The sequence below is a fragment of the Schistocerca serialis genome, chromosome 1 (genome assembly GCF_023864345.2).
Source record: "Schistocerca serialis cubense isolate TAMUIC-IGC-003099 chromosome 1, iqSchSeri2.2, whole genome shotgun sequence".
NCBI classification, from domain to species: domain Eukaryota; kingdom Metazoa; phylum Arthropoda; class Insecta; order Orthoptera; family Acrididae; genus Schistocerca; species Schistocerca serialis.
In genome coordinates this window covers 319,100,496-319,127,828 of record NC_064638.1, presented here as the reverse complement: position 1 = coordinate 319,127,828, position 27,333 = coordinate 319,100,496, and the positions used below count along the sequence as shown (strand labels likewise).

The 27,333-nt window shown below is 42.3% G+C and overlaps 1 long non-coding RNA gene across 1 annotated transcript in view; it reads right to left on the bottom strand.

The window, feature by feature from the left end:
• The window catches only part of LOC126457333 (uncharacterized), a 91,824-nt gene that overhangs the window by 24,765 nt on the left and 39,726 nt on the right, over window positions 1-27,333 (bottom strand). Inside the window, exon 2 of the long non-coding RNA XR_007585457.1 lies at window positions 5,422-5,532. This is a non-coding gene — a long non-coding RNA (uncharacterized LOC126457333). The remainder of the gene's footprint in view (window positions 1-5,421; window positions 5,533-27,333) is intronic.

Sequence of the window (27,333 nt, the reverse complement as noted above, 5' to 3'; positions counted from 1 at the left end):
TAGTGAAAATAGTAATGATAATTATAATGACAATAATAACAATAATGATAGTGGCAGGTATAAAAATCATTTATAGTCGCACAATGTTGTTGATTTCTGATATATTAAGTTCTGGAGAAAGGAAATTTAAGGGGACTGCACCAGCTAAGAATACTGGGAAAAGAGGAAGAGCTGTTTGGAAAGAAGGATGTGCAAGGGTAACGGGCGCGCAGGGACAATGGTAATCATTATTGTTGTTTATGTAGATTGTCATTAAGTGTATGCTGAAGCTAGAGATATTATTCAGTTCTCTAATATGCGGCGGGATGTTATTCCTGCCACTGAGAAGGACTTGGAGTAACTGGCTGAGCGATGGTGTGGGACAGAAAAAATTTTGCTATGAAGAGAACTAAGAAGAGAACCGATTGTTTCTGACACGTTGTTGGGATAAGAGCGTTAAGGTCTAGGAGAGATATGAGGAAGTGTTCGTTGACAAGGCAATATGGAAGACAGAGGGTACGGAAATCTCTGCGGTTCTCTACACGCAGCCAGTACAGTTGTGCATATGGTGGTGAAATATAATCAAAGAGTCCAACATCACATATATAACAAACACAGGCGTTCGTAACCAGTACCAGGTGCCGTGAGCTTTCCTGAGAAAGGCCTTGCAGGATAATATCGCTGTAATCAATAACTGGAGGTACAAGTATTTGTACAAGTTTCTTTTTCAGCTCCAGAGGAAAGAACTTTTTATATTTCTGTAGCGAATGGAGAGAATGCCGATCCCTTCTTGCACATTGCAGTTACATACTCAGCCCAATTATTCCTCATGGACCTTTCGCTGAAGGAGAAAAGTTGACATTTGTTCCATTTATGGTTAAAAATGATAAGGATTCCCGATAATTCGGCTAACGATACTATAAAGACCAAGCAGTATCTCTTGGATTTTGGGTGGGCTGTGCTTTAACCCTATATAACCTGCGCCCATTTTGAGAGTGCGTAGTGCACGGCTGATTATGTTAGGTAGCTTGTTAGCTGGTCATGGGCTTCAAATTCTAATACCTTGAACAGGGCAGGAAGAAAGCAAATAGGTCGGTAGTCAGATGATGCTGCAGCAACGTCCTTATTTGGTAGTGGCTTAACTGGCCCCTATTTTCAAGCCTCAGGGGAAAAAAAACTTACGGTTAAAGAGTGTTGAAGAGTCTGTTGTAGTGGATAGTAGTGGAACTTCAGATCGGCTGCATTTGTTCATCCCTTCGAATAGGAAGACGTTGGACGTCATGTCTATGTCGAAGGTTCTACAAATGAAGTGTAACGAAATTACTCTGCATTTTTATCATTTCTTTCTTACGAAAATTTCGATGTGGCTATACCAACTGCAAATGTTTCTAAAATATCTGTATCTCTTGTTTCTTCAGAGACAACAGATTTTTAGTAAAATACGTTGTTATTGTGGATTCGTTGTTTAAAATATTTACTACTGAATGTTTATGAAAATTTCGACATCAAGTAGGACACGATAATCGTCTGGTTAGAATTACTGGGAAAGGGAGTCCAAATACATTAGTGCTGACTAGGACAATCTTTCACGCTGATGTCTTTGGCGGCTCGTAACTACTTATTCGCAATTATCTCGCAAACGGCCCGTGTTCACTGCAGCAGTTTTACCTCAATGAGTATCATCGTTTATTTTCAATCGTCTCAGTTTTCGCTATTAATTATTTTTCGTCCTGTACACAAATTTTGTTGTTGGGGGCCCCGGCGCGCCTTTCAGCTTGGCGCCCCTCGCGGTCGCTTTGGCCTCAAATAGACGCTGAACAGACCGTCTGTCAGTACAAAACCAGCAATTGCAAGAGTGGTGGAGCCCCTGGTGCTCGAAGACTGACGTATCACAATCGAGGCAACAATGGAAAAATTGGAAATCACATATGGATCTGTTTTCTATATCTTGCACGGCAGTGTAAACAGGAGAAGGGATACCTGTAGCCGAATTGGGTGAGTGCTTATGCCCATTGTAAAAGAGCGCCAAACAGCTAGGTCAGTCCAATCCAGATGACTCCCTTAGCCGTCTAATCATCGAGGACGAGTTCTGTGGGGATCACAATGTCTACGAAATACTGGAGCACAGCGTGACTGGACACACACGGAGTCACCACCATCGACAAAAGCAAGAACCAAACCATCGCCGGGCAAGGAACTGCTGAGGGTTTATTGGGACTAGAATGGTGTGATGGGTAACAGATTATGCTCGTAAGGACCAAACTGCCACAGCAGCATACTACGGAAATTTCCTTATGAGGTCAAGGGAGGACGTCAAGACGAAGTCTCGCGGAAAGCTGTCCAAGCGTGTGTTTCTGATCCAGGACAATGTTCCATATCATTCTACATAGGACACAGTCACAGGTGCCACTTGTCTGAGACATTAGAATCTGCCTCCTGGACCTCCCGCCCCCCTATATTCTAATGTATGGCATGCAGTAACATTTTCCTCTTTCCTCGGGCAGGCATTTCCGGAATTACGATTTCGCGAATCTGGGGTGCAACGTTTACTGAACAGCCAAAATGCAGACATATATATTCAAGGTTTCGCCAAGCAATCCATCGTTGGAAAAATCCTGTCGCATTGAGGGATGAACATACACAGAGAGGGCCAACACTATCAGCAATTTTCATGGTCACAGCTTGATTTTCTTCAGGTGATAGGTAGAACTTTATAATCACTACTTCTAGATCAAGCAAATTTTCTGAAAACTGCATAGATAACTTCGAATTCATCTCGTTTTAAACCACTCGGCGCGCTAAAGTTTTACGCTACCTCCACACTGGCCGTCACCTCATGAGACCGGCAAGGTTTCTCGGGAAGAAGATATCGAAGGCTGACGTCATGGTCCACTGTTGATCACGTGACCCCGAAGCCCATTTCCTCTCGATATAGAGCCGTGCGCTCATCCTCCATGATACGTTTCATCGTTATTTTCATGGCAGACATCACTTGTTGGTTGTTATTTTTGTTATTTGTTGAAAACTGTTTTTGTTATTTCTTTTGTTAATATTCATAATTTTATAATGAATCACGTTGAGAATGATTGAAGCAGTGAAGCAGCAGTCTGAATTGTACATTATTCATTGAAAATACTCAAACTGTTAGGAAATAAGCATTGTGGGACAAATAAAGAATGTGTGAGGTCCGATTCCTAAACGTCTTAAATCTCCTCACATTCGTGTTATTTTTATCATGTGCAAGAAATTAGTTTTCAATAGCACTTGTAAAGTACGTGCCTTCAACTACATTTATAAGTAATGTGGTTATATTTACCAGTATGTAATATTTTACTATGAAATTGACTGCAAGACGGCTGACGCTTGATGTGAAGAATACTGTGAGTGGAATCAGATTTATTAGAAATTGAAATGTATTTGTATGTTGCACTTTTTGTTAATTATACATCAAGAAACGTATTAAAACTGTTTGTTTAACTTTGTATTTGTGGCAGGCTTATATGTTGTTAAGTAGCTCTGTGGACTGTTCGAAATAGTGAAATATTTTTGCAAGCATCAGTGATCAACATTTATGTGGTTTTACTAGGTAACGCCAGTACAAATAAGGCACTTGAGCTATTAAAATCAACATACAAAATGGAAGGGAAGTCTGTAAATCTTGAAGAGAAAACTATTGGAGACGTGCGTTTTGCCCACAAATTTCCACTGGACTGGCAACAAAAGCTTAAACAAACCAATTTTTCACGGGGAGTGATAGCAGCTCGTAACATTGTGTTCCTTTCAGTAATTCTGGGTGCAATTTGACGTAACAAATGAAAAAAAAATTGGTGCTGAGATATTCTGAAATATTCATCAAATGCAGTTTCTTCGAGCTGCTTGTAAAAGAGAGTGAAATTTCCCTTATGTACCATGTAATGTCGTCATTTCTCGGATCCACACTATTTTTTGCGTTGTTTCGCACTTCTGTCGTCTGTCCCTGAAGAGACAAACTATCTCTTCAAGCTGCAAACCATTTAGGTACGATAAATGTCATTTTGGTACAAATGGGGACTCCAGCATCCACTTTTGTAAGCGACCGCGTCATGTATGTACGCATTCCGGGGAGAAAACAGTTGAGAATCATCTTGCGAAGACCGAAATTCCCGCGCAAAAACAGTTGAGGACAGTCATGCGACTGTTGTTGATAATTCTTCCGGGTTATATGGCCGTGGTCCATGGAATTCTCTATTCCTAACGTTTCGTCCAATACTACGTTGGACATCCTCAGAGGTATGGCTGGTCCTGGTGAGTCCTGCCGACTGACGAGTCGGGCGTCGGAGAGCGGCCTAAATACCGAGGAAAGTGGGCGTGGTCTAGCTTGCACACAGTAGCAGAGAGAAAACTAGTCAAAGATAAAATGTAACTATCGATAATAGTCCGTCACAGATAAAAATCACTTATCGATTCTGTAACGCCACTGTCCATATCTCGCATAATTTCAAGGCCTCTTCTTTTCTATTAAAATTATCTTCATGTTTATAAATTTCAGTAGCCTCCCTCTACAGTCGTGGATAATAGTTCGTGGTAGCACTTAAAACAGTAGTTTCAGAAAACTTAACTACATGGTCACCTGACTGAAGTGCATGTTCCGCAACCGCCGATTTATCTATTTTTCCCAGTCGGCAAAGACTTTTATGCTCCTTTACCCTCGTACTCACACTTCTTTTCGTAGTACCAATATAGACCTTGCCACAAGTACACGGAATTTTATACACACCGCTAGATGATAATGGTGACCTTCTATCTTTAACAGAACGAAGTACCTGTCCTATTTTTCTGGTAGGTTTGAATACCGGTTTCATTTTATGTTTCAGCAAAATTTTGCCGACTAGATCTGTAACGTAACTAATGTAAGGTAAAGACACCGTGTTCTTCCATTGCTGTGTATCATCCTTGTTCTTTGGCCTGCTGTAATTAGGTGTTAACACTCTATTAATTTCTTTGTTTGAGTACCCATTCTTTTCAAAGGTCTGTTTCAGATGATTCAGTTCCGTATCCAGATGTTCCGGCGTACAAATCCGTTTTGCCCTGTCCACTAAACTTTTGATTACACCTCTCTTTTGTTGTGGGTGATGATTGGAGTTCTTATGTAAGTATCTATACGTATGTGTGCTCTTCCGAAACACTTTATGTTTTAGACTGCCATCGGTCTGTCTCATGACTAACACATCGAGAAACGAAATAGCCTGGTCTTTTACCACTTCAATGGTAAACTGAATTTTAGGGTTTATGCTATTAAGATAATCAAAAAATTCGTGTAAGGCTTGCTCATGCGAGCTGTGATCACGTGGCGCGAGCTGACTTGACGCGACGGACAGTGTGAGTATACCTTGGGGTGTCGGTGCCGTGACGGCCAGTGTGAACTGGCCTTTAAGAGCGTATATGTAGAGAGTGCTTGCTTACCAGCGCATCAGCAGCGAGGCGACTGCCACCGCAGCGTCCCTGCTGACGTCACTGCTGCTGCTGACCTGCGAGGCGCCCTCGCGCCCATCTTGCAGCGACTCGTCCACCGCCCTGTGGCACAGCGAGCACCAGCACGTCACACACTGCAGCAGCCAGCCTGCACTCCGTGGCAAGGACTTGGAATGCACAAATTCTCGACAGATTCAGAAGACGAACTGTCCAATAATTAGAAAAAAAAACATAGTCCCACCTTCATCTCTAAAGCTGACGGGTCCGCAGCTCGTGGTCTAATGGCTAATTTGGGACTTCGTACGGGCGCTGATGACCGCGCTGTTGAGCGCCCCACAAACCAAACATCATCATCATCATCTAAAGCCGTCGGCACATGGCATGAGCTAGCTAACGCTGCGTTACGCTCAGCGAGTTATGTGACGTCACTTCCTGCTGTTTCACGTTGTAGAATTTTGGAACACGTATTGTTGTTGTTGTGGTCTTCAGTCCTGAGACTGGTTTGATGCAGCTCTCCCTGCTACTCTATCCTGTGCAAGCTTCTTCATCTCCCAGTACCTACTGCATCCTACATCCTTTTGATTCTGCTTAGTGTATCATCTCTTGGTCTCCCTCTACGATTTTTACCCTCCACGCTGCCCTCTAATGCTAAATTTGTGATCTCTCGATGTCTCAGAACATGTGCTACCAACCGAACCCTCCTTCTAGTCAAGTTGTGCCACAAGCTCCTCTGCTCCCCGATACTATTCAATACCTCCTCGTTAGTTATGTGATCTACCCATCTAATCTTCAGCATTCTTCTGTAGTACCACATTTCGAAAGCTTCTATTCTAAACTATTTATCGTCCACGTTTCGCTTCCATACATGGCTACACTCCATACAAATACTTTCAGAAACGACTTCCTGACATTTAAATCTATACTCGATGTTAACAAATTTTTCTTCTTCAGCAACGCTTTCCTTGCCATTGCCAGTCTACTACTGAGCAAGCAATAAAGGAAACAAAATAAAAGTTCGGAGTAGGTTGGGTTGGGTTGTTTGGGGAAGGAGACCAGACTGCGAGGTCATCGGTCTCATCGGATTAGGGAAGGAAGTCGGCCGTGTCCTTTCTGAGAAACCATCCCGGCATTTGCCTGGAGCGATCTAGGGAAATCATGGGAAACCTAAATGAGGACGGCCGGACGTGGGATTGAACCGTCGTCCTCCCGAATGCAAGTCCAGTGTCTAACAACTGCGCCACCTCGCTCAGTTCGGAGCAGGTATTAAAATCCATGGAGAAGAAATAAAAACTTTGAGGTTCGCCGATGACATTGTAATTCTGTCAGAGACAAGGACTTGGAAGAGCAGTTGAACGGAATGGACAGTGTCTTGAAAGGAGGGTATAAGATAAACATCAACAAAAGCAAAACGAGGATAATGGAATGTAGTCGAATTAAGTCGGGTGATGCTGACGGAATTAGATTAGGAAATAAGGCACTTAAAGTAGTAAAGGAGTTTTGCTATTTGGGGAGCAAATAACTGATGATTATGTTCGAGTATAATGACTTTTCTGGAGACTAGAAATCTACTCTGTAGGAAACAGCATGGGTTTCGAAAAAGACGATCGTGTGAAACCCAGCTCGCGCTATTCGTCCACGAGACTCAGGGGGCCATAGACACGGGTTCCCAGGTAGATGCCGTGTTTCTTGACTTCCGCAAGGCGTTCGATACAGTTCCCCACAGTCGCTTAATGAACAAAGTAAGAGCATATGGACTATCAGACCAATTGTGTGATTGGACTGAAGAGTTCCTAGATAACAGAACGCAGCAAGTCATTCTCTTCCGAAGTAAGAGTGATTTCAGGCGTGCCGCAGGGGACTGTCGTAGGACCGTTGCTATTCACAATATACATAAATGACCTTGTGGATGACATCGGAAGTTCACTGAGGCTTTTTGCAGATGATGCTGTGGTATATCGAGGGGTTGTAACAATGGAAAATTGTACTGAAATGCAGGAGGATCTGCAGCGAATTGACGCATGGTGCAGGGAATGGCAATTGAATCTCAATGTAGACAAGTGTAATGTGCTGCGAATACACAGAAAGAAAGATCCCTTATCATTTAGCTACAATATTTAGCTACAATATAGCAGGTCAGCAACTGGAAGCAGTTAATTCCATAAATTATCTGGGAGTACGCATTAGGAGTGATTTAAAATGGAATGATCATATAAAGTTGATCGTCGGTAAAGCAGATGCCACACTGAGATTCATTGGAAGAATCTTAAGGAAATGCAAACCCAAAACAAAGGAAGTAGGTTACAGTACACTTGTCCGCCCACTGCTTGAATACTGCTCAGATGTGTGGGATTCGTACCAGATAGGGTTGATACAAGAGATAGAGAAGATCCAACGGAGAGCAGCGCGCTTCGTTACAGGATCATTTAGCAATCGCGAAAGCGTTACGGAGATGACAGATAAACTCCAGTGGAAGACTCTGCAGGAGAAACGCTCAGTAGCTCGGTACGGGCTTTTGTTAAAGTTTCGAGAACATACCTTCACCGAAGAGTCAGGCAGTATATTGCTCCCTCCTACGTATATCTCGCGAAGAGACCATGAGGATAAAATCAGAGAGATTAGAGCCCACACAGAAGCATAGCGACAATCCTTCTTTCTACGAACAATACGAGACTGGAATAGAAGGGAGAACCGATAGAGGTACTCAAGGTACCATCCGCCACACACCGTCAGGTGGCTTGCGGAGTATGGATGTAGATGTAGATGTAGACGAGCCATTCCCTCATGTCAAATACATACAAGTGTTGTCAGTGCTAACAGACAAGCAACACTGCGTGAAATAACCGCAGAAATCAGTGTGAGACGTACGACAAACGCATCCATTAGGACAGTGCGGCGTTAATAAGCTATGGCAACAGAAGACCGAACCGAGCGCCTTTGCTGACAGCACGACATCGACTGCAGTGCCTCTCCTCGGCTCGTGACCATATTGGTTGGACCCTAGACGACTGGAAAACAGTGGCGCCGTCAGATGAGTCCCGATTTCAGTTGGTAACATCTGATAGTGGATTTTAAGTATGGCACAGATTCCACGAAGCCAAGAGCCCATTTTGTCAACAAGGTACTGTACAAGCTGATGGTGACTCCATAATGGTTTGGGCTGTGTTTACACGGAACGACCTGTGTTCTCTGGACCAACTGAACCGATCATTGACTACAAATGCTTATGTTCGGCTACTTGGGAACCATTTGCAGCCATTCACGGAATCACCTTCCCAAACAACGATGCGCCATGTCATTGGGCCCAATTGCTCGCCATTGCTTGACAGTTCGAGCGAATGATTTGGCCACCCAGATCACCCGGCATGAATCCCATCGAACATTAATGGTACATAATCGAGAGGTAAGTTCGTGCTCAATCTGCTGCACTGGGACCACCTTCGCAACTATGGACAGTTAGAGAAGCAGCATCACTCAACATTTCTGCAGAGAACTTCCTACAACTTGTTGAGTCCATGCCACGTGGAGCTGCAGCACTACTTCGGGGAAAATGAGATCCGACACGGTATTAGGAGGTATCACTTCACTTTTGTCACGTAGCCGGCCGCTGTGACCGTGCGGTTCTAGGCGCTTCAGTCTGGAACCGCGCGATCGCTACGGTCGCAGGTTCGAATCCTGCCTCGGGCATGGATGTGTGTGATGTCCTTAGGTTAGTTAGGTTTAAGTAGTTCTAAGTTCTAGGGGAGTGATGACCTTAGAAGTTAAGTCCCATAGTGCACAAGAGCCAACAAGCAGTCTGTGAGGGACTTCGATTTTTGTTTTGATGGTCCGAATCTTTTATAAAATTGGTCTTCTGTGTGATTATAAATTGTACAGAAAGTAATTTCCATTGACGCATGTTGTGCCGGACGAAATAACACTAGTCGGTACAGTGGTGGAATTTTAGATTTATATGTGGAAGACCCGAGTTGATATTACAGCACACGCAGAATATTAGAGGATTATTGTAACTTGAAAAAGATGAAATACTTAACTTCGAAACAATCTATGTCCACAGGAATGTTTTCTATCAGGAGTGAGATCTTCTTACTGACTGGACATGTATCTTTCGTTTTTGTCTTATTATATGTTCTCTGATATAGAAGTTTTTATTTATTTGCACCACAGACAGAACAACATGAAAAACATATGAACAAGGGAGGAAATTAATAAAGCTAATGTAGGAAATTTTATGTGCCTCAATTTTCGTGAACAATCTGTATTGCTCATCGCCCAAATAAAGCCGACAGCTTCCGCTGGAGAGGGCTGAGAGCGCAAAATCAGTTAACCAGACCGCTCTATGTGCCGATTGCGTTGTATCTCGTGTTTCTGGATATCCTAATTGCGATCACGTCAGCGTTAGCTGCCTCTTTCCGTGCGCCGATGGCTTAAGGCTTTTAAACCACTTTCAGATGCACTCGAAATGAGCCCACACGCCCAGTCTCTAGCCTCATTCTCGCCTGATGTTCTCGAGTAGAAACTTACTTACTATCCTAGTCTCTTAGCTGTTCAAGATGATGATGATGATTATGATATTTGCCTTGTGGAGCACTCAACTGCGCAGTTATCAGCGGCCGTACGAATTCCCTACCTTAAAACAGTCCAGTCACGCCACTTTTTCCGAATGATGATGAAATGATGAGGACAACGCAAACACCTAGTACCGGGCGGGGAAAATCCCTGACCTGGCCGGGAATAGAACTCGGCACCCCGTGATCCATAGACAGCAACGCCAGCCAATACGCCATGATCAGCCGACATAAGTTGTTCATATCACCTTCAGACAGAATTGTCGGGGGAACATGGCGCTATTAAAACGGCCGCTGATCAAAGACGAATATCGCCTCTCCGCGCGTATCTATAGTCTGATTTGACAGCGAGCGAGCTGGAATTCTCCCGCCAGCAATGCACCAATGGAAGCCTGGCATTGCGAGTCCCACTGTGTTGCCACTTCCGCAGCGCACAACATAGTGACTTCCATTTCTCAAGTAAGAAACTTCTCCGAACTCAGAAATAACGCTTATTTCAGGACAAAAACCTAACTTTGGCATTAATTACAATTACGTACAGGGATTTTACTTCTTTTGAGACCTTATAGAGATCCATGCTGTTGTTGTTGTGCTCTTCAGTTCGAGGACTGGTTTGATGCAGGTTTCCATGCTGCTGTATCCTGTGCAAGCCTATTGATATCCGAATAACAACTGTAACTTACGTTCTTCTGAATTTGCTTACTGTGTTCATCTTGTGGTCTGCCTCTACAATTTTTTTACACCAGACACTTCTCTCCAGTATTAATTTGTGATCACTCGAAATCTCACAATGTGTACTATCAGACGATCACTTCTTCTGGTCAGGTTGTGTCACAAATTTCTTGTCCCTCCAATTCCATTCAATAATTCCTCACTAATTGTGTGATGTATCCATCTAACATGCAGCATTCTTCTGTAGCACCATATTTCAGAAGGTTCTATTCTCTTCTCGACTAAAATGTGTATAGTCCATGTTTCACTTCCATACATGGTTGCACTCCATACAAATAGAACCACAAAAGGGGGGTAGGTAGTCAAACGGGCCGATTTAAAGCAGGAGAGGCACCACAGGATATTTTATTTTCTACTGTCTATACTTTTACAAATAAATTCATAAAACTTTGTCAGCATGACCAGGAAGGATTCAGTATTCACACTCATAGCAGTGGAAATTCAAAACCATAACAAAATAATTTTTTTTAAATATGAAATTTCATCATTTTTTCACTTACTGTTGGCTGCATTTGTTGCTATAGCTACATTTTTCTTCACAAGTAAGAGAGATTCTTTGATCAATTTTGCACAGCATACAAACCATACTTATGGGTGTATGGAACTCTAGAATTTTCCAAATCTATTAAAAACTGTGGTAAAATTTGAGATAATTAACTACAAAATTTGATTTTTTTCTAAACTTGAAGTTTAAACCGTAACAGCTCATTCATTTTTTCATAAATTAAATACATTCTAGAGTATCATACACCTGTAAGTATGGTTTGTATGCTGTGCAAAATTCATCGAACAGTCTCTCTTATTTATGAAGAAAAGTGTACCTATATCAACAAATGCAGCCAATAGTAAGTGAAAAAATGATGAAATTTCACATGTAAAAAAAAATATTTTGTTATGTTTTTGAACTTCCGCTGCTACGAGTGTTGAAAGGTCTCTGTTGGATTCCTTTCATGTTTAATTTCTTAAATCTGTTGTCATTTACGGCATAAATTCCTCTTCTAAATTTACTGTGGCGTTTCTGACTATCTGGGAGGAGACTGAGTAGTGGAACGTGTTACTTTTACACATAAACAAGAACGATCTGTCACACTACTACACTTTAAAACAAAGTTTATATGTAATTCATGTCACACAGTCTCATACGGAACCTACATCTGCTTTCTTTTATATACTGTATATGATAAGATACTGTCATCCCCCTACCCTTCTGTGTGAGAGGATGAATGAGCAAATGTGTTTCTAGTTGCATGCCTGAGGGTAGCAGACAAGCCTGTCTGCTAGAGAACAGTAGGACCAACGTCGGAACAGGTAGCTACGCTTTCTAAAGGCAGAGAGGTTTCCATCCTTAGTATGGTTCTGTCCGTCCGTTGTCATGTTGGTATAGGAAGCTGCCCCTCTGGCCACTTCCGTTTTGTATTTGGGAAGCACGCTCGGTAGGAGCGCAGAGCAGTCGGTCCGTGGCGAGCGTCTGAAGTGGTAAGATCTCCGGCTAAGCGCGTGTCTGCTAAGTCCGTAGGACAATGGATTTCTTAAGTTCAGCCTAACTGAAAATTTAATCGCCTTTATTTCAGGTTTAGCTCTAAAATATCTAATGTTATCTTAAATTGCAGCGGAGTGTGAAGTTCAGATTATTTTCCGGTAGTTGCTTTGTCACTACTCTGTGAGTAAAGTGGAACCACGTGTTGATCAGTAACTCTAACTAAGATCAATCTTAAATGCGAATGCGTGTGTGATTATAACGTCTCGTCTTGACAATATTTTTCAATATAGCAACTTTTCTTTATGTTCAACCCACGTGGGGTGTACTTTGCGAGACCAGTACCACGTGCTTATATAACTGTTTGACCCGTCAGGTTAACAGTAAGACGTTAGTAACCAGTTCGAGGTTTTTCTTTTGTAAATTGCTTTTCGATCTAATTTATTTTAATTATCAAAATTATTGTGGAGTTACACTCTTTGTGTAAACCTAGTTGACCACGTGAAGCAAGTGGTGTAATCATCAAAGTAGCCCTCAGCTATTCTTTTCGCGAAGATTTCACAAAGAGTTAATATGAATTTAGTATACCAGTGTGTGGTAATTACATGACGGACAGGATTGTGCTACGAACGTAATTTCTTTGGGTGAAAATTTGAATCTGTTGGTAGTGGTTAATTTTCTGTTGCGTATGTTTCAATGTTCTTTGTGTGTTGTTTTATGAATGAATGCAGTGTTGTATGCAGACTCCCAATCTTGGCTCTATATTTGATGTGTTCCGTAAGATTACAAACTCACATTTTCACAGTCCTAAACAAGGCACCAGCTCAGTTACAACTCACGTTTAATATGCTGAAATTTCAATGATCAATCTTAAAATAAATTTCCAAATATAAACTGATTTCTTTCTTTTTATTTAAATTCTCTTTATATATATATATATATATATATATATATATATATATATATATATATATATATATATATATATATATTACCGGTTGTTGTATGACTATTAAAAGATTATAATTAATGTTAAGTCTGGTTGGGAATTTGGTAAACCTAGACTAGATACCTGGTGAAACAGTTGCTTAGTAATGCGAGATTAACTTCCCCAGACAGCTCACAGCTTTTAACCCGCTTTTATTGTCCATCAGTACCGCTTTCATCATAGCAAATTAATGTATCAATCTTACAGTGTGAATCCTGAATCCTTCCTGGTCATGGTGACAAAGTTTTATGAATCTACTTGTAAAAGTATAGACAGTGGAAATTAAAATGTCCTGTGGTGCCTCTCCTGCTCCAAGTCGGTCCGTTTGACGCTCTACCCCCGTTAAGTCTATATTCGATGTTAAAATATTTCTGTCTTTAGAAACGCTTTCTTGCCGTTGCTAGTCTACATTTTACACCCTCTCTACCCTGACCATCATCAGTTATTTTGTTGCCCACAAAACAAAACTCATTAACTACTTTAATTGTCTCGTTTCTCAATGTAATTCCCTCTACTGCACCTGATTTAATTCGGCTACATTATCGTTTTCTTGCTTCTCCTTATATCCTCCTTTCAACGCACTGTCCATTCCGTTCAACTGCTCTTCCAACTACTTTCCTGACTTTGACAGAATTGCAGTTCCATCGACAAATCTCAAAGTTTTTAATTCTTCCCTTGAACTTTAATTCCTACTCCATATTTTTTTAGTTTCCTTTAGTGCTCGCTCAATGTACAGATTGAATATCATATAAAGATCCACACCATAACGAATTTCAACAATTTTCGTTATATTTGTAGGAGACATAGGGTTTAAACTTTGTACACTACTGGCCATTAAAATTGCTACACCACGAAGGTGACGTGCTACAGGCGCGAAATTTAACCGACAGGAAATGGATGCTGTGATACGCAAATGATTAGCTTTTCAGTGCATTCACACAAGGCAGGCGCCGGTGCCGACACCTACAACGTGCTGACATGAGGAAAGTTTCCAACCGATTTCTCATACACAAACAGCAGTTGACAGACGTTGCCTGGTGAAAGGTTGTTGTGATGCCTCGTGTAAGGAGGAGAAATGCATACCAACACGTTTCCGACTTTGATAAAGGTCAGGTTGTAGCCTATCGCGATTGCGGTTTATCGTATCGCGACATTGCTGCTCACGTTGGTCGAGATCCAATGACTGGTCGCAGAATATGTAATCGGTGGGTTCAGGAGGGTAATACGGAACGCCGTGCTGGATCCCAACGACCTCGTATCACTAGCAGTCGAGATGACAGGCATCTTATCCGCATGGCTGTAACGGATCGTGCAGCCACGTCTCGATCCCTGAGTCAACAGATGGGGACGTTTGCAAGACAACAACCATCTGCACGAACAGTTCGGCGACGTTTGCAGCAGCATGGACCATCAGCTCGGAGACCATGGCTGCGGTTACCCTTGACGCTGCATCACAGAAAGGAGCGCCTGCTATGGTGTACTCAACGACGACCCTGGGTGCACGAATGGCAAAACGTCATTTTATGGGATGAATCCAGGTTCTGTTTACAGCATCATGATGGTCGCATCCGTGTTTGGCAACATCGCGGTGAACACACATTGGAAGAGTGTATTCATCATTGCCATGCTGGCGTATCACCTGGCGTGATGGTATATGATGCAATTCGTTACACGTCTCGGTCACCTCTTGTTCGCATTGACTGCACTTTGAACAGTGGACGTTACATTTCAGATGTGTTACGACCCGTGGCTCTACCCTTCATTCGATCCCTGTGAAACCCTACATTTCAGCAGGATAATGCACGACCGCATGTTGCAGGTCCTGTACAGGCCATTCTAGATGCAGAAAATGTTAGACTGCTGCCCTGGCCAGCACGTTCTCCAGATCTCTCACCAATTGAAAACGTCTGGTCAATGGTGGCCGAGCAACTGGCTCGTCACAATACGCCAGTCACTACTCTTGATGAACTGTGGTATCGTGTTGAAGCTGCATGGGCAGCTGTACCTGTACACGCCATCCAAGCTCTGTTTGACTCAATGCCCAGGCGTATCAAGGTCGGTATTACGGCCAGAGATGGTTGTTCTGGGTACTGATTTCTCATGATCTATGCACCTAAATTGCGTGAAAATGTAATCACATGTCAGTTCTAGTACAATATATTTGTCCAATGAATACCCGTTTATCATTTGCATTTCTTCTTGGTGTAGCAATTTTAATGGCCAGTAGTGTACTTCATACGGGTAAAAAATTGACAAACACAATGCGACAGGCAACTTCGCAGAAATCTGTTGCCAAGCGAGGCAATTTGGTAATCAACGAGAAAAATCGTATTTTATTGAAGTACATAGTGTTTTTTTTTTTAAGATATAACGCGATATGCTTGAGCGAGTATCGTTGACCGGTGGTTCCAGCCACTCAGAAAAATTACTTAAGTGTGACACTAAATAAAAATAAGAAAATTTTTTGACATGCTTTGAGACACTATGCGGATCTATACCATATATGAACAATTTTCTATCGCCGCAGAGAAAGGAGAGAAAGGTGCGCGGCGGTGGCTGCTTTCAGCCAGTGCTTCTAGCAACTTTGCAATTTTGGACCTTTAACGTCAGATGCCAACAATTTTAAATCAGAGTACCTATCTGTATTCCACGAACGACCTTGAGACGGGTATAACGAGGGGTACTTTGCGTTCCACAATCGTTTCTTTCCTCTAATGCTCCATTCGTGAGTGGTGCCGGGAGAAACGAGTATCGGAAATCCTCTGTATGAGGCGGATTTTTGCTAATATTCCCACCAGGTTCAGTTAGGTAAAAGTGTGCTGCAGGATGCGAAAACCGAGATACGATGCTGAAACTCCTTAATTCTCCATTTAAACAGTCATCACCTTAACATGACCGTTTTAGATCGTCTACTACTTTGCTTTCTTTTCATAAATAGAATCTGCATCGGTATCTGGAAACACTCGGGCAGTGAAGGAACGAGTGCGCCCCCAAAGCCATAAGCACCTATTTTAAGCTCATATTTTTAAAACTCGTAAACCACTTATTCCATTAGACAATGATGATGAGTCTAATTAGAGGCGCATTTAGCAATCGTTTTTACCTTGATGACGAGGGCGACAAATCGAGGCATGAACTTCACAAGACAAATAAAGCTTTAGGAGCCATTCTTATTCATGGTGGCTCAAACGCCGCTCACTGCTCGGGAAGAGTCCAAGCTGGCCACATATCGCCTAATCACGTCCCATGTGTGATCAAAAGGAGTTAAGTGGGTTGTCCTGGCGGACCATAAGAAAAAAAAAGGGTGGACATTATTAGGTAGTAGGTCCCTGCACCATGTGACAATGACAACCGATGCCACAGAATTAGGGACCCAATTTCACCCCACGTAAACATACCCCACAGCAGAGTACTCCCACCATCAGCTAAACAGAGACCACTTGAAGCAAACACCATCTACAATCGGTCGGCAAGCCGCCGTATTTTTGAACTATTGCGATGTACAGATTCCCGACAACATAGCCAACACTCTATTCTCCGCCATGGGTAGTATTCACGTTCGCCACTACATCGCGTATGTAATAAAATTTAAATTTTGGAAATTCAAACTATTCGCGATGAAGCGACAAAAACACCACCTATGTTCAGCGTTGGCTAAAAGACACCCTGCTGAAGTTGTCCAATATTCAAAAATCACCATATAATTTCGGTAAAGTAAAAAGTACCTCTTCAAAAAATTGTTTCTGTTTTTGATGACTAGCAGTTGTATTCGGAATGTATAAAAAAAAACTGCGAGCAACACTTAGGTGATTTTCCTTCTTTGTGTTCTCTTTTGCGAAGAGACAATGCTCATTTAATGAAGTGATTGAGCCTTTTTCACACTGAGCAGAGATGTCAAGTGAAATGTATCTGTAAAAGCAGCATCTATTTTAATACGATGTGTTTCATTACAAAATGACTCTTTTAATATCCCAAAGCGTTTAAATTTGCAAAGCGTTCAGTAACATACACCAGACATTTAACATATCGATTATTAGTCCCAATATAATTAAATAATTTCTAAATTCGTGACATGCACCTAACGATGAGAACTGCACTATCCTACGAAATGTCGGCGGTAAGTGTTCTGTAACTGATATTTCATTCTGCATCTTTACTCTACATATCTTATAATGTGTGTTGGAGGGTTCTTCGTATACCACTTTCTCTCCCATCCCCCTCCCTCCCTCTTGTCCTGTTTCTCTCACGAATGCTGCGCGGGATGAACGATGGCTCATAAGCCTCCGTATGAACTAGGAACTCTTCCCGGTCTTTTCAGGACATATAAGGAAGAAGAAATATATTTACTTGTTTTGGAACCCTTGGTCTTGGAATTTTAACAGTACACCACACCGTGATGCACAACTCCTCTTTTGTGGCACCTGCCACTGGAGTTGACTGAACATCTCTGCGATACTTTCGCTCTTACTATACGATCTGTAACGAAAGCGCGCTGTTATTCTTTGGCTCTTCTCTATTTACTCTATCAATCCTATCAGGTAAGGGCCACAGATTCACTAAACATGCTTAGGTTGGGTCAAACGAGGGATTTGGGGATGGATTACATTTCTTCCAATGAATCTATCTAACATCTGCCTTCCGGCGATCCGTATTTTATGGACTAAAAGACGCACTTTTTTCGAAAAATTGTCGTCATTAATATAAAAATGTCAAGTGTGTGATTTAAAATTCCCGCCAGTTTTAAAAATCACCGTATATTCGATGCCGTGGGAACCCTATCTCTATCTGACAACACTGGATTCAACTGACAGCAGCAGTGCATCAAATGGCCCTGAGCACTATGGGACTCAACTGCTGAGGTCATTAGTCCCCTAGAACTTAGAACTAGTTAAACCTAACTAACCTAAGGACATCACAAACATCCATGCCCGAGGCAGGATTCGAACCTGCGACCGTAGCGGTCTTGCGGTTCCAGACTGCAGCGCCTTTAACCGCACGGCCACTTCGGCCGGCCAGCAGTGCATCGATGCGACAAACATGAGTTGTGAGGATTCAGCCAGCTGGCAAACACTGTCTCCCTTCCACTTCGTGCATCACAAACCTAGAACACTGTGCGGCCTATGATGCATCATTGCAGTCTACAATGCCAGTGAACTTGAACTGAAAGTGATTTGTATTACAGGTAACAGCACAATACTTTTGTCAGTAGTTAGTTTCGCAACGGAAAAAATAAATGGTATTCGTATGATGCGGGCTATAATTGACAGTAAAAGCACATGCGCCCACACGGCTACCCGTGTGGTTAACGCGCTGCTTCCCGAGCGGGAAGGCGTGCTGGTCCTCGGCAAGAATCCGCACAGCGGATCAGTGTCGAGATCCGGTGCGCCAGTCTGCCTGTGGATGGTTTTTAAGGCGGTTTTACATCTACATCAGATAATGCTGGCTGATTCCCTTTATTCCGCCTCAGTTACACTACGTCGGGGATAGCTGCCAAACACTGTCTCCACGTATGCGTGCACCATAATTACTCTACCACGCAAACATTGGTGTTACACTAATTTGATATGAGACGTTTCCAGGAGGTAGGTCTACTGGAGGGCCGAACCATACAATAACCCTGGGTTCAGTGTGGGGTGACGCTGGGGTGCATGGAATGCTTTGACCTGTTGTGGTGTTGTGAACCACTGAGGGCTAAGGTGGGTCGGAGCCTCTCCATCGTTTCTAGGTCCGAAAGCATATGCAGTGGAACATCGAAACATAGCAGCTGAGCAGAATTTCGGCCCACCAACAACAGAAAAAAATGTTCACAATTGGCAGGCTAGCTAAGAGGAATTGAAAAAAAAGTGGAAGACTGAATGAGCAAATAGAGGACTGAATACAAAATGGCCATGGTAAAAGGTTTTTTTTACAACTGCATGGAAATTAAGGTGAGCCTTATAACCCATAGCATTTTATAGTCTGTAAAATATGGAACTTTTATTTAGTCATTTGACTTCCACCATTCCATAGGGTAGACAGGTCCTAGTTGGCATAGAGTTTGACTTTAGACTATTCTTTTTTTTTTTCAATACTTGGAGATATTCTGGTGAATGTGGCGGTTAACTTAACTATTTGGTCACAAAATCATAAATATGTATTTAGGTAAAAGCTTCTAACTTTGTCAACTACCCCAGGGTTGCATGTTAGCTGGCATACCCCTAGGGTTGAATTGGCATAACATTATATGGGTAGGGATCCTTAGGTTGAACACAGCAATTTTTGAGGAAAAATATTTTATTTTGCAAAAACCTTCAAAGAATAAAGTCTGCAAGAAATAAGACAACTGATGCTATCCATGCAACTTTCCTGAAAATGGTTGTAAGGCATCCAGATTTTTTGGACCTTACATGAGCTTGATCCATAAAGACAGTATGATACATTATGACATCTTCAGAAAATAATAATTACATTATATCAACAAAAAGCAATTGCAGTAATCTCATGTACCGAAAACTACCAAAACAATATCTACCAATATAAGGACAGGGGCATACATAAGAAATTTAAAGTGAAACGCATTTTGAAGATGAACCAAGCAGGAGATTATTGGCATTGGAAAACCCTACTTAACAAGAGAATGGCGAGTTGCAGTGCAGAAAGGGATAAGGCCATACAATACATTATTCCTTTTAACATAAATGTGGCCGGGACCGAGGGTAAGTGGCTGGATGGCTTTACAGGGCTAGGCGGCAGCCTGGCAAGAAAAATAAAATTCACCCCTAACGAGATGGCGATTGGCTGAAGCCATACTGGGTGACGCATAAGTGACACGGTGGGGAGAACCCCATTATATAAAAGAACTTTGAGAACTAAAACTTCTAAGAAATCTCTCTCGTCTCGCAGGGGACCGAATAAGTGTGTGGAAAATAGCGAGGGCGTTAAGAGCTTTGCTTCTGCGAAGTGTGGACAATATGCTTCACATATTTTGGCGACAGATGGCATAGAGGTAGTTAATTTTTCATGTGGGAATTTTTGTGGGCACAGAAATTGTGCACGTCGCTCCAACCCTTAGCGATTATGAAGTAGCCATTATTTTGACTAGGGAAACATTAATGTTCTACAGAACGCAGGAAAGTTGAAGGCCAGAGCAGGGAATTAGCGTTTCAGATCCAGCATGGAGCAAACGCCGTTGCATATCCTGCTTGGTAAATTACAATCGCGCATGAGGCCACAGTAAATGTTGAGTCGAGATATTGCTCACTCCAACTTGCGTACACTTTGACTACTGAATATCAAAATCTAGGATACTAACCCAAACTCACATTGAGTACATGAGAGCTTTTCATTGGTTTAAAAAAGTAAAATTATTCTCCATCAACTCAGTGCATTGACCAGCTATGCCATCATAGATGTAAGTTATCTGATGAAGATTTTTAATCATTCTTGTCTGTGATAAAAATTTTCATATGTAGAGATAACGAGTTCAATAATCGCCAATTCAATATGTCCAAGAGTTAAATAGTTTGTTACTGAGTGCTGGAAGTAATTGAACATGATTGTTGTGTACCACGTGACCCCTGAAAGCACAGTGATAAATTGTATGTAGAATGAAAAAGAGAATAGCTGTTTTGTCTTTCTGGAATAGATCCCAACCTTTTTCTTTTATTAATTTATGCATTTTAGTTATGTGACAGCAGCATTTCTAATTGCATATAATATTAGCTGCATTACAGGGCCAGGTTCATATTTATCTAGAATGTCTGTTTAACACCCTGGGCTTGAGAAGACAGTTCAGATGTTTTGTCCATTTGCGCCCCTCACAAATGGCGATGCCCGCCAGGATTCGAAATTACAGCATTCTGATAGAAAGAGGGTTTGCTTTTGATAGGTACAAAACACATAATCTTCCCAAACAATAAGCTGATGCAGAGTGGAGAAAAAGAATGTAAATGTGACTCAACTGTGCAGTAGGTGTAGATAGAAATGTATTCAGGTATTTCTTATTTGCTGGTGCAGCACATCATTGAATTGGGTTGTGTTGATTTCTGACTCAACTCCAGTTATATGTGCGCATATGAAATCTAACTTATGTTTCAATGGCCATTGTGTCGGTATTCCTGCTTTAAATTGCTCAACAAATGTGCGAGGATGGAGAATATTTGCATCTTACTTATAGTGCTGGTATTTCTGCACTGTAAGAAAGTGGTTCAGGAAACATTCCTCACACACAAAGAAAGAAAATATGTTATGTGGACATGTGTCCGGAAACGCTTACTTTCCATGTTAGAGCTCATTTTATTACTTCTCTTCAAATCACATTAATCATGGAATGGAAACACACAGCAACAGAACGTACCAGCGTCACTTCAAACACTTTGTTACAGGAAATGTTCAAAATGTCCTCCGTTAGCGAGGATACATACATCCACCCTCCGCCGCATGGAATCCCTGATGCGCTGATGCAGCCCTGGAGAATGGCGTACTGTATCACAGCCGTCCACAATACGAGCACGAAGAGCCTCTACATTTGGTACCGGGGTTGCGTAGACAAGAGCTTTCAAATGCCCTCATAAATGAAAGTCAAGAGGGTTGAGGTCAGGAGAGCGTGGAGGCCATGGAATTGGTCCGCCTCTACCAATCCATCGGTCACCGAATGTGTTGTTGAGAAGCGTACGAACACTTCGACTGAAATGTGCAGGAGCTCCATCGTGCATGAACCACATGTTGTGTCGTACTTGTAAAGGCACATGTTCTAGCAGCACAGGAAGAGTATCCCGTATGAAATCGTGATAACGTGCTCCATTGAGCGTAGGGGGAAGAACATGGGGCCCAATCAAGACATCACCAACAATGCCTCCCCAAACGTTCACAGAAAATCTGTGTTGATGACGTGATTGCACAATTGCGTGCAGATTCTCGTCAGCCCAACTGGCGGTGAATCGAGGAAGTACAGTACATACTGACGAAACTAAAATGAGCTCTAACATGGAAATTAAACGTTTCCGGACACATGTCCACACAACATGTTTTCTTTATTTGTGTGTGAGGAATGTTTCCTGAAAGTTTAGCCGTACCTTTTTGTAACACCCTATGAGCCTTTTTAAGGAAATCTCTTGTGAATATACACACAAGTGGGTAGCTAAGTTCTTCACGAAAGCTTCTGAAGAGACAAAGCCTCCCGTTAGATTACTACTCAAGATACGTAGTTTGGTTGCAGGTTCTGGCCTTGGTATGATTGGCAGCCATAACGTAGGTGCGGTAGAAGTTATATACATTCCTTGTTCAATTTACACTTCAAAACATGGCATCACATCAAACTGTTAGAAAGGTCATAATTATTTTCATCTCTCCGAGAGTATCACCTAACCTCACCAATTACTGGTGTCTGTAGTAAAAGCTAAGATACGGAAACATTACATCTACGTCTACATCTACATGGATACTCTGCAAATCACATTTAAGTGCCTGGCAGACGGTTCATCGAACCACCTTCACAATTCTCTATTATTCCAATCTCGTATAGTGCGCAGAAACAATGAACACCTATATCTTTCCCTATGAGTTCTGATTTCCCTTATTTTAGTGTGGTGATCGTTCCGCCCTATGTAGGTCGGTGTCAACAAAATATTTTCGCATTCGGAGGAGAAAGTTGGTGATTGGAATTTCGTGAGAAGATTCCGTCCCAACGAAAAATGCTTTCTTTAAATGATTGCCAGCCCAAATTCTGTATCATTTCTCTGTGACACTCTCTCCCATATTTCGCGATAATACAAAACGTGCTGCCTTTCTTTGAACTTTTCGATGTACTCCGTCAGTCCTACCTGGTAAGGATCCCACACCGCGCAGCACTATTCTAAAACAGGACGGACTAGCGTAGTGTAGGCAGTCTCCTTAGTAGATCTGTCACATTTTCTAAGTGTCCTGCCAATAAAACGCAGTCTTTGGTTAGCCTTCCCCACAACATTTTCTATGTGTTCTTTCCAATTTAATTTGTTCGTAATTGTAATACCTAGGTATTTAGTTGAATTTACAGCTTTTAGATTAGACTGATTTATCGTGTAACCGAAGTTTAACGAGTTCCTTTTGGCAATCATGTGGATGACCTCACACTTTTCGTTATTTAGGGTGAACTGCCACTTTTCGCACCATTCAGATATTTTTTTCTAAATCGTTTTGCAGTTTGTTTTGATCTTCGGATGACTTTATTAGTCGATAAACGACAGCGTCATCTGCAAACAACCGAAGACGGCTTCTCATATTGTCTCCCAAATCGTTTATATAGATAAGGAACAGCAAAGGGCCTATAACACAACCTTGGGGAACGCCTGAAATCACTTCTGTTTTACTCGATGACTTCCCGTCAATTACTACGAACTGTGACCTCTCTGACACGAAATCGCAAATCTAGTCACATAACTGAGACGATATTCCATAACCACGCATTTTTACTATGAGCTGCTTGTGTGGTACAGTGTCAAAAGCCTTCCGGAAATCCAGGAGTACGGAATCGATCTGCAATCCCTTGTCAATAGCACTCAGCACTTCATGTGAATAAAAGGCTAGTTGTGTTTCACAGGAACGATTTTTTCTAAACCCATGTCGACCGTGTGTCAATAGACCGTTTCGTTCTAGGTAATTCATAATGTTCGAACACAATATATGTTCTACAATCCTGCTGCATATCGATGTTAATGATATGGGCCTATAATTTAGTGGATTACTCCTACTGCCTTTCTTGAATATTGGTGTGAGCTGTGCAACTGTCCACTCTTTGGGTACGGATCTTTCGTCTAGCGAACGTTTGTATATGAATGTTAAGTATGGAGCTAATGCATCAGCATACTCCGAAAGAAACCTAACTGGTATGCAGTCTGGATCAGAAGACTTGCTTTCATTAAGTGATTTAAGTTGCTTCACTACACCGAGGATATTTACTTCTACGTTATTCATATTGGCAGCTGTCCTCGATTCGAATTCTGGAATATTTACTTCGTCTTCTTTTGTGAAGGCATTTCGGAAGGCTCTGTTTAGTAAATCTGCTTTGGCAGCACTGTCTTCGATAGTATCTCCATTGTTATCGCGCAGGGAAAGCATTGATAGTTTACTGCCGCTAACATACTTCACGTACGACCAGAATCTCTTTGGAGTTTCTGCAAGGTTTCGAGACAAAGTTCCGTTGTGGAAACTGTTATAAGCATCTCGCATTGAACTCCGCGCTAAATTTCGAACTTCTGTAAAGGATGGCGTCTGTTTAAATTTGGCATGTTTGTTTCGTTGTTTCTGCAACAGTGTTCTAACCCGTTTTGTGTACCAAGGAGGATCAGCTCCGTCGTTTGTTAGTTTATTTGGTATAAACCTCTCAATTGCTGCTGATACTATTTCTTTGAATTTAAGCCACATCTGGTCAACACTTATATTATTAATTCGGAATGCGTGGAGATTGTCTCTCAGGAAGGCGTCAAGTGAATTTTTATCTGCTTTTTTGAATAGGTACATTTTTCACTTATTTTTCGAGGATTTGGGGATTACAATCTTCAATCTCGCTACGACATCCCCGTGTTCACTAATCCATATATCGGTTTTGATGTTGGTTATTAACTCAGGATTATTTGTTGCTAAGAGGTCAAGTGTGTTTTCACAACCGTTTACTATTCGCGTGGGCTCATGAACTAATTTTCAGAGAATGCGTTTAGCACAATTTCGGATGATATTTTATGCGTACCTCCGGAATTAAACATGTATTTTCGCCAACATATCGAGGATAAATTAAAGTCACCAACAACTATTATCGTATGAGTCGGGTACGTCTTTGAAATCAAACTCAAGCTTTCTTTGAACCTTTCAGCAACTGTACCATCTGAACTGGGAGATCGGTAATCATTATTTTATTCCGGTTGCCAACAATGACTTCTGCCCATTCTAACTCACAGGAAGTATCTACTTCAATTTCCCGACAAGTTAAACTACTTCTAACAGCAACAAACACGCCACCGCCAACCGTGTTTCCTATCTTTTCGGAACACCGTCAGGTTCTTCGCAAAAATTTCGGCTGAGCTTATATCCGGCTTTAGCCAGCTTTCAGTGCCTATAAGGATTTGAGCATCAGTGCTTTCTATTAGCGCTTGGAGCTCTGGTACTTTCCCAACACAGCTACGACAATTCACAACTGTTATACCAACGGTTCCCGTATCTACGTTCTTCCAGTGTTCAGCCAGCACCCTTTGTGACTGAAGCCCTTCTTGTGTTTTCCTGAGACCCTCTAACCTAAAAAACCGCCCAGTCCACGCCAAACAGCCCCTGCTACCCGTGTAGCCGCCTCCTGCGTATAGTGGACACCTGACCTATTCAGACGAACCCGAAACCCAACCATCCTTTGGCGCAAGTCGAGGAATCTGCAGCCTACACGGTCGCAGAACCGTCTGAGCCTCTGATTCAGACCCTCCACTCGGCTCCGTACCAGAGGTCTGCAATCGGTCCTGTTACATAATGGCAGAGGAAATTAAGTGATTACGTGATTTTCTTTTTTTACGACACAATCACATTATAATTTCACGATGCCACAGCCGGTTTCGGACAGCCAGTGGTCGTCTTTATGTTGTCAGTAGGTAGAATGGAGATATGTTGATTATAGCGCCTATAAAAAGATCAATCAAATAATTATCTTCTTACTTTACTTCTTGGCTTCTAAGGGACTCAAGCCTCCCTTGCGGATCTCACATACTCCCTCCAAACTCTTGTATCTTGTTGTCTCTGCCAATTATACGAGGGGCGTTCAGAAAGTAAGCTCCGATCGGTCGCGAAATGGAAACGACTATGAAAATCCGATAAAGCTTTGCACAGATGTGTTGGGTAGTGTCTCTAGTATAACCCCAGTTAGCATCACGTCGCTCTCTCATTTCTGAGCTCGCAGTGAGTGCGTAAAGATGTCTAGAAAATAGTGTCTGCCGCCAAGTACGAGGGCCTGGTGAGAAATTTCGCCTGAAGCTATGCAGCTAACATTACATAACTGTCGTGCTGTTTCTTCTTCAAGACAATTCTCAGCCGCATTCTGCAGGGGCAATGAAGATGCTCCTGCATCGTTTTCAAATGGAAATGTGAGATTACCCACAATACAGTCCGCAATTGTCTCCCCCTGAGTTTCATCTCTGGTCACATGAACCGCTGTCTTTGAAGACAACATTTTGACACAGACAACGAGGTGTAGGCCAGCGTGGAGAATTGGCGGAAAGCACTGGCGGCTGCCTTCTATGATGAGGCTATTGAAAAGTTGGTACAACGCTATGACAAAAGTCTAAGTCAGAACGGCGACTACGTAGAGAAGTAGCTGAAAGGTGTAGCTAATTGTTACAAGTAAAACATTTCTGATGTTCACTGTGGTTTCAATTTGGCAATCAATCGGAGCTTACTTTCTGAACCGGCCTCGTATATGCCTATCCTATTGCATATTGTTTACATTTCGTTTACCCATGTACTTCTGGATCACTCCCTTGGTCTCTTACCCAATGCATTCTCGGTGAATATTCTTGAAACCACTTGGTCCTCTTTCATTCTCATCAGATGGCGTGCCCACTGAAGTCTTTTGGAATTCATAGTGTTCGTTATCGTTGCTTGTCATGATATGTGGATTTCTGTGTTGCATCCTCTCTTTGTAAAGGCACAGGCTAGAAGCGGTTTCCATCGCAATGGTAACAACACTGGAGTCAACTGTAGGTAGATTTTCAAGTTTTAAAAATGTTAACACTTTTTTACATTACGCCGCGGCTGGAGAGACGGGGTGGTGAGGTGGAAGGAGTGGTTTACAGGCGGTTGATGAGATGGATACATAAAGCAAGGAGAATCATGACGTTGGCTCTATTCAAAGAATAGTTAAAGATCACGCATCTAAAGGAAAAAGATAGATACTTCGTCGTTTTAGAGGAATGGAGTTCTGTTTCGGAGAAGGAAGAAGGGGAAATCGAGGTTTGCATTCCAAGAGGGAAGTAACCTGATAAACTTCTGACCGAACGGAACGAGTTCTTTGCCGATACCTGTTTCAGCACCTACGACGAACCGCTCGCTTGGCTTTCACTGCGCGGCCTTCCTGCCATTCCGCTGTGTGCATTTCCCGGCGCCCAGCTGCAGTATCAGACTTCTGTGTGCCGTCCTACTATGAGGACGTCCCA